General features: G+C 48.8%; 1 protein-coding gene across 2 annotated transcripts in view; it reads right to left on the bottom strand.

Moving 5' to 3' along the window:
• The window catches only part of TPST1 (tyrosylprotein sulfotransferase 1), a 163,632-nt gene extending 162,354 nt beyond the window's left edge, over positions 1–1,278 (bottom strand). For both annotated transcript variants that reach the window (XM_047838740.1, XM_047838741.1), the window contains exon 1: positions 1,049–1,278. The gene's annotated coding sequence lies outside the window, so the exon portion shown is untranslated. The remainder of the gene's footprint in view (positions 1–1,048) is intronic.
• Positions 1,279–6,350: the final 5,072 nt, after the last annotated feature.

The following is a 6,350-nucleotide window of genomic DNA, read 5'->3' on the forward strand; positions in this document are numbered from 1 at the left end:
AAAGATTGCAGAATTCAGGGTGTTTTTTTTTCCTGAATATATACAGTGAGTAAATAATTGACAATTTAATCTCTTTCTCACACTCGGAGTTCACTAATTTGTCCTGCCATCTACCGCACCACTCTTCAAGGAGTGGGAAGAATCCCTCCCGATGCTGAACCTCTTGCTACGACCATCTGGAGAGTACAGAGACCTGAAGGAGGAAGAGACTAACACGCGTGAGCATCCGCTATGTGGCAGGCCTACTGTGTGCCAGGCTCTGGGCAAGACACTTTACATGTCATGCGTGCAGGTCATTGAAAGACGAATTATGATGTTCAAACTACGGATCTGGCGTTCAGGAGGGTATTAGGGTGTCTGACGGTTTAAGTGTAAAGGAAAAGAAGTGTTAGTGACCGTGGCTGATGAAAGTGAGGGGAAAAAGAGGCGAGTTGGGAAAGGAAGGCATCTGAGAGCAAAAGGGCAAAACCCAGGGACATGGGGGGGATGGGGGGCGCCTGGAAGGTACGGAGGACATGGCAATACGGGGCAGGCATGAGGGTGAGTCTGTGGAAGCGAAGCCGGGGTACAAGTGAAGGCAAAAGTCTGATCTGATCCCGGCGGGATGGGCGGCGGGCGAGGGGTGGGGTGGGGCGGTGGGTCTCATCCCGGGAAGGCGCCCCAAAGGACTGCAGGGGCTGGGAAACGGTGCCAGCGCTACGAAAGGGGAGGGGACGGAGAGGGGAGGGGGCGGCAGGGGGATGACCACGGCGGGGACGAGGCGGACGACGGCGAAGCGGAGACCGGGAAACGCAGGCGCTGGGGGAAGGGGAGCGGGTGTGGGTGCAGGAGCCGGCAGGCCAGGGCGAGGGGCGCCGCGCTCGGGGGGCGGGGCTGGACAACTGCCCGCAGGGAGATGGGGAGACGTGCGGGCAGGAGGTGACGCGGGGCCAAGGGATGTCAGGACCGAGCCGCCCGGGGCCCGGAGCCATGTGGGCGGCGGCGGGAAGGCAGCGGGGCCGGGGAGGCGCTCCCAGCCGGGCCACAGCGAGCGCGGCGTTCCCCTTACCTGGGTTGAGTGAGGAGCCGCCGCGCCGCCTCGCCAGCATCCTGCGCTCAGCCGCTTCTCCCACTGCCCTAGGTGGGGGCCATTCCACCCGCCCCGGGAGCCCGCCTTCACCGCCAGGCGCCAGCTGCTGCCAGCCCGGCCCGGCCCCGCGGAGCAGCGCCGACGCGACCCGCGCCCGCAGCCGCCTCAGCAGCGACTCCCGCCGTGGCTGCCTCAGCCCCTGCCGCCAGCCTCTCGGGTGGGCCTGGGATCACAAGTGTGCCACGATTGGTTGCCGCACGCCCGGCCCGGGAGATGTGTCGGCTTCTGTGATTGGTGGGTTTCCCTAGCTGCCGCCCGCGGGAGGTGGTACTGGGAATAGCGCCGGGTCTTGCAGGCGTTGAAGGGCGGGATGGGTCTGACGTCGCGGCCGGACGGGCGCCTCTGCGTCCCTGCGTGTGCTCGCTCCGCAAGAGGGCTCCGAGCAGCCACCTGCCCGGACGGGTTGTTGCCCTAGCAACGGCGCACTTGACCTGGCTGGAGGGGAGCTGCGCAGGGGGTGCGCACCACGCCGCCTTAACCCCCACGTGGGCAGCCTTCATCGGTGAAACGCTGCCGCCGGACAAGAAAAGGAGCTTTTCCAAGAAATCCTCTTTTTGCATGTCCACTGCTTCAGGTACCACCCCTCTGGCCGCTGCTGGCGGAGGAGCTTTCATCTCATAGGAGATATAACTCGAGAACAGATATCAAATTCACACAATATTGCATTCCACACAAAAAAGTGTGAGTGACTGGAGATTCTGTCCCAACCATAGGAATGGGGAACTGATACTTGAGAGAAAGAAGTGAAAGCTGGGATTGGAGAAGAGGCAAAGGGAAGAGAAACGTTGTGGAGAGGGCTGACATTTCCCACCTGAAAATTAAGAGTTCATGTCTATGTCAGTTAGGAACTGACATATCCATACCAGATTCTGTCAAAGCAATTCTATAACTTCTATAAACTGTGGAACAAGATTCAAAATGAAGTAAGCATTGCCAAAGGGTCACTGTCTATAGAGTCTAGAGCACATTGAGTAAATTTTTTGCCTAGTGCAATTCTGGGAATACCTCAGACGTTTTACTTTCGTCCATTGAACTTTGGACTTTTGTCAATTGCACCTTGTCAGTGTCAACTCCACTGTCTCCTCCCATTCATCCTTCCACTTTGGACTGAAAGAGAGAATGTTAACACCTGGTAGCTAAAAAGTAAATCATGCATTAGATTTTAAGTTTAAGGTCTGCTAGCAACAATCATAATATTAAAAAAAAAAGTTATGTAACCTTGTGGCTTTTGCTTTTATAAGCCTGATCTGCTTCCTTGAAATTCAGAGCACACCTTCAACTTCAGTGGACTCCATGTCTCCCTGAAATAAATGCTTTGATTGCTTTATATCCTCTTCTTGAAGGACAGAACATAGATTGCAAAAAGCATGGGCTCAGGAATCTAACATCTTTGTTCAAAATTCCTGTCTACCATATTGGAATGTTTTGTTACCTGCAGAATGAGATCTGTAGAATATGTATCAGAGAGTTGCAGGTGTGTTCATGTGAGGCCACACAAAAACTTGTACATGAATGCTCATAGCAACATTATTCATAATAGCTGATAAAGTGACAAGAACCCAAATGTCCATCAACTGATTAATAAACAAAATTTAGTATATCCATACAATGAAATATTATCCAGCCATAAAAAAGAGTGAAGTACTAGGGTGCCTGAGTAGCTCAGTCAGTTAAGCCTCTGACTTTTGATTTTGGTTCGGGTCATGATCTCACCGTTCATGAGTTCGAGCCCCGCATCAGGCTCTGCGCTGACGTTGCAGAGCTTGCTTGGGATTCTGTCTCCCTCTCTCTCTGCCTCTCCCCCACTTGCTCTCTTCTCTATCTCTCTCTCTCAAAAAAAAAAAAGAGAGAAAAAAAAAGAAAAAGAAAGGAATGAAGTTCTGATTTGTGCTACAATGTGGATGAATCTTGAAAATATTATGCTCAGTGAAAGAAAATATTCACAAAGACCCCATAACATATGAGTCCATTTATAGAAAAATGTCCAAAATAGGTAAATCCAAAGCGACAGCAAGTAGATTAGTAAATGTCTTGGGCTGAGGAGGCTGAGGAAAATGGGAAGTGACTGCTAATGGATATGGGGTTCCTTTGGGGGCAATTGATGAAAATGTCCTAAAATTGATTGTGTGATGGTTACACAGTGTTGTGCATATACTAAGAACCATTGAATTGTGTACTTTATTTTTTTAAATATATATTTTTTAACGTTTATTTATTTTTGAGACAGAGAGAGACAGAGCATGAACGGGGGAGGGGCAGAGAGAGAGGGAGAGACAGAATTGGAAGCAGGCTCCAGGCTCCGAGCCATCAGCCCAGAGCCCGATGCGGGGCTCAAACTCATGGACCGCGAGATCATGACCTGAGTCGAAGTCGGACACCTAACCGACTGAGCCACCCAGGCGCCCCGAATTGTGTACTTTATTTTTTTTTTAATTTTTCAACGTTTTTTATTTATTTTTGGGACAGAGAGAGACAGAGCATGAACGGGGGAGGGGCAGAGAGAGAGGGAGACACAGAATCGGAAACAGGCTCCAGGCTCCAGGCTCCGAGCCATCAGCCCAGAGCCCGACGCGGGGCTCGAACTCACGGAGGGCGAGATCGTGACCTGGCTGAAGTCGGACGCTTAACCGACTGCGCCACCCAGGCGCCCCCGAATTGTGTACTTTAAATAGGGGATGAATTATATCTCAGTAAAGCTGTTACTTTTATTAAAGATTTTATTTTTAAGTAATCTGTATACCCAACATGGGGCTCAAACCCACAACCCCAAGATCAAGAGTCACATGCTCTATAAACTGAACCAGCCGGGCACTCCAAAGCTGTTATATTTTTAAAAAACAAAATGAGAGATGCCTGAGTGGCTCAGTTGGTTAAGCAGCTGACTTTGGCTCAGGTCATAATCTCATGGTTCGTGAGTTCAAGCCCCTCATCAAGCTTCCTGCTGTCAGTGTGGAGCCCACTTCAGATCCTCTGTCTGCTCCCCCCACCCCACTCTGCCCTTCCCTCACTTGCTCTCTCTCTCAAAAATAAACATTTAAAAATAAATAAATAAAATGAGATAACAAACCTCTGAAAGCTCCTGGCTCTGGTGCCTCTCTAACAAGGGCTCAGCATATCTAAGTTTGTTTTCTCTTTATTCAGTTAGCAAAATCTTTTTTTTAAGTTTATTTATTTTGACAGAGAGAGAAAGAGAGAGAGAGAATCCCAAGCAGACTCCATGAAGACAGCACAGAGCCCAACGAGGGGCTCCATGTCACAAACTGTGAGATCACGACCTGAGCCAAGATCAAGAGCTGGACATTTAACCAACTGAGCCACCCAGGTGTCCCAAGTTAGTAAAATCTTGTAAGCAACTTGATCTGAGGAAATTTAAACAAATACCCACCGTGACAATTTTCTTTGGAACATTTGTTTATTTATTTATTTTGAGAGAGAGCATGCACAGAGGGGACGGGCAGAGAGAGGGAGAGAGAGAATCCCAAGCAGGCTTGCTGCTGTTAGCACAGAGCCGGACATGGGGCTCGAACTCATGAACCATGAGATCATGACCTAAGCTGAAACCAAAAGTCAGATGCTTAACCAACTGAGCCACCCAGGTGCCCCTGGAACATTTAAATCTAATGAAGAACATGCTCAGATTTGTCCCTAGCTGCTTTGGAGCAGAAGAAATGGACCACTAGGATTACAAAGCTTAGCCAAAGAAAATGAGCAAGATTAGCAGGCCGAGAGCAAGAGGAGAGGGAAGGAAGGAGATAGCACTCCTCAAAGTGATTATAGATAGACCCAAGGGCTGCCCCCCAAATCCAATCTTTCAACAAATTAAGGGCTATGTCCCCCATTCCACTTCCTGCATTCTAGACCCCTTTAAGAAAAGTGTTTACCATGGCCTGGAGCCGCTGCCAGTCCCTCTCCACAAAACAGAATTGCAACTGAGGTGACCCTTCATACGGCCCCCAAAATACTTCACCCAACTACAAGACCTGAAGAAAAACTGAGGAGCGCCTGGGTGGCTCAGTCAGTTAAGCGTCCAACTCTTGATTTCAGCTCAGGTCATGATCTTACGGTTTGTGGGATAGAGCCCTGTGTTGGACTCCACACTGACAGCACAGAGCCTGCTTGGGATTCTCTCTCTCTCTCTTTCTCTCTGCTCTCTGTCTCTCTCTGTCTCTCTCTCTCTCTCAAAATAAATAAATAAACTTAAAAAAAAGAAAAGAAAAAGAAAACTGAGTAGCCAGGTGAGGGATGGTGCTTGTATCTTACCTATTAAACTGTGAGAACAAATTCTAGACGGGACTTTGGTAAGAACGGGACACAAATCCTTTCAGTGAAATCTGGCAGGGAGGTTGACCTTCCTTCCTGTCACGTGATGGGATGTCTCCCTGAGCAAGACAGCTTTAGGTGACCCAAGAGCCACACTGTAGAAAGTAGCCAGAAGCAAGGAGCTGCTTGAAGTGAAGCGAAGCTCAGAGCCCTTTGGAAACAAGTTTTTCTGCTTTCTAAATCTACCTCCAATCCGTGTAGTATATCTTAAGAAAAAAGACTCCAGGGATACCTGGATGACTCCGTCAAGCGTCTGACTCTTGATTTCAGCTCAGGTCACGATCTCACAATTTGTAAGATCAAGCCAGTACGGAACCCTCTTGGGATTCTCTCTCTCTCTCTCTCTCTCTCTGCCCCTCCCCAGCTCACACTCTCTCTCCCTCTCTGTCCAAATAAACTTTAAAAAGAGAAAAGCTTCAAAATATACTCTTAAGTGAAAAGAACAAAGTTAAGAACAGTGTATATAATATGCCCATTTGCAATTTTTAAAAGTACACACGCATGCCTATGGTTTTCAGAAATAACCTCTGGAAGGGCACACAGTAAACTGTAGCAGTGGCTCTTTCTGGCTGGAAACCTGAGGGACCTGGGGACAGGAGCGAGAAAGAGACTTATTTTTCACTGTATCTATATACTTTGGCACTTTTTGAAATTTTGCGTCATGTGCTTGGATTACCTATTTAAAATAAATAAAGTCAGAATTTTAAAACCCCTCTTCTGCAAAACTCACCACCGAAGCCTATATGAACATCTGGTTCCCATGACATGTATATTGCTTTGTGTAATTTTTTAAGCCGCGTACTCGGTACGCATATTCTGAACAAGCTGTATCTATCTTCCCTCCCCAGCTTTACCTCCTTCAGGTGATCTCTCCTCAGATAAGCTCACCTGAGGGCATGCA

Source organism: Prionailurus viverrinus, chromosome E3 (genome assembly GCF_022837055.1).
Source record: "Prionailurus viverrinus isolate Anna chromosome E3, UM_Priviv_1.0, whole genome shotgun sequence".
NCBI lineage: Eukaryota > Metazoa > Chordata > Mammalia > Carnivora > Felidae > Prionailurus > Prionailurus viverrinus.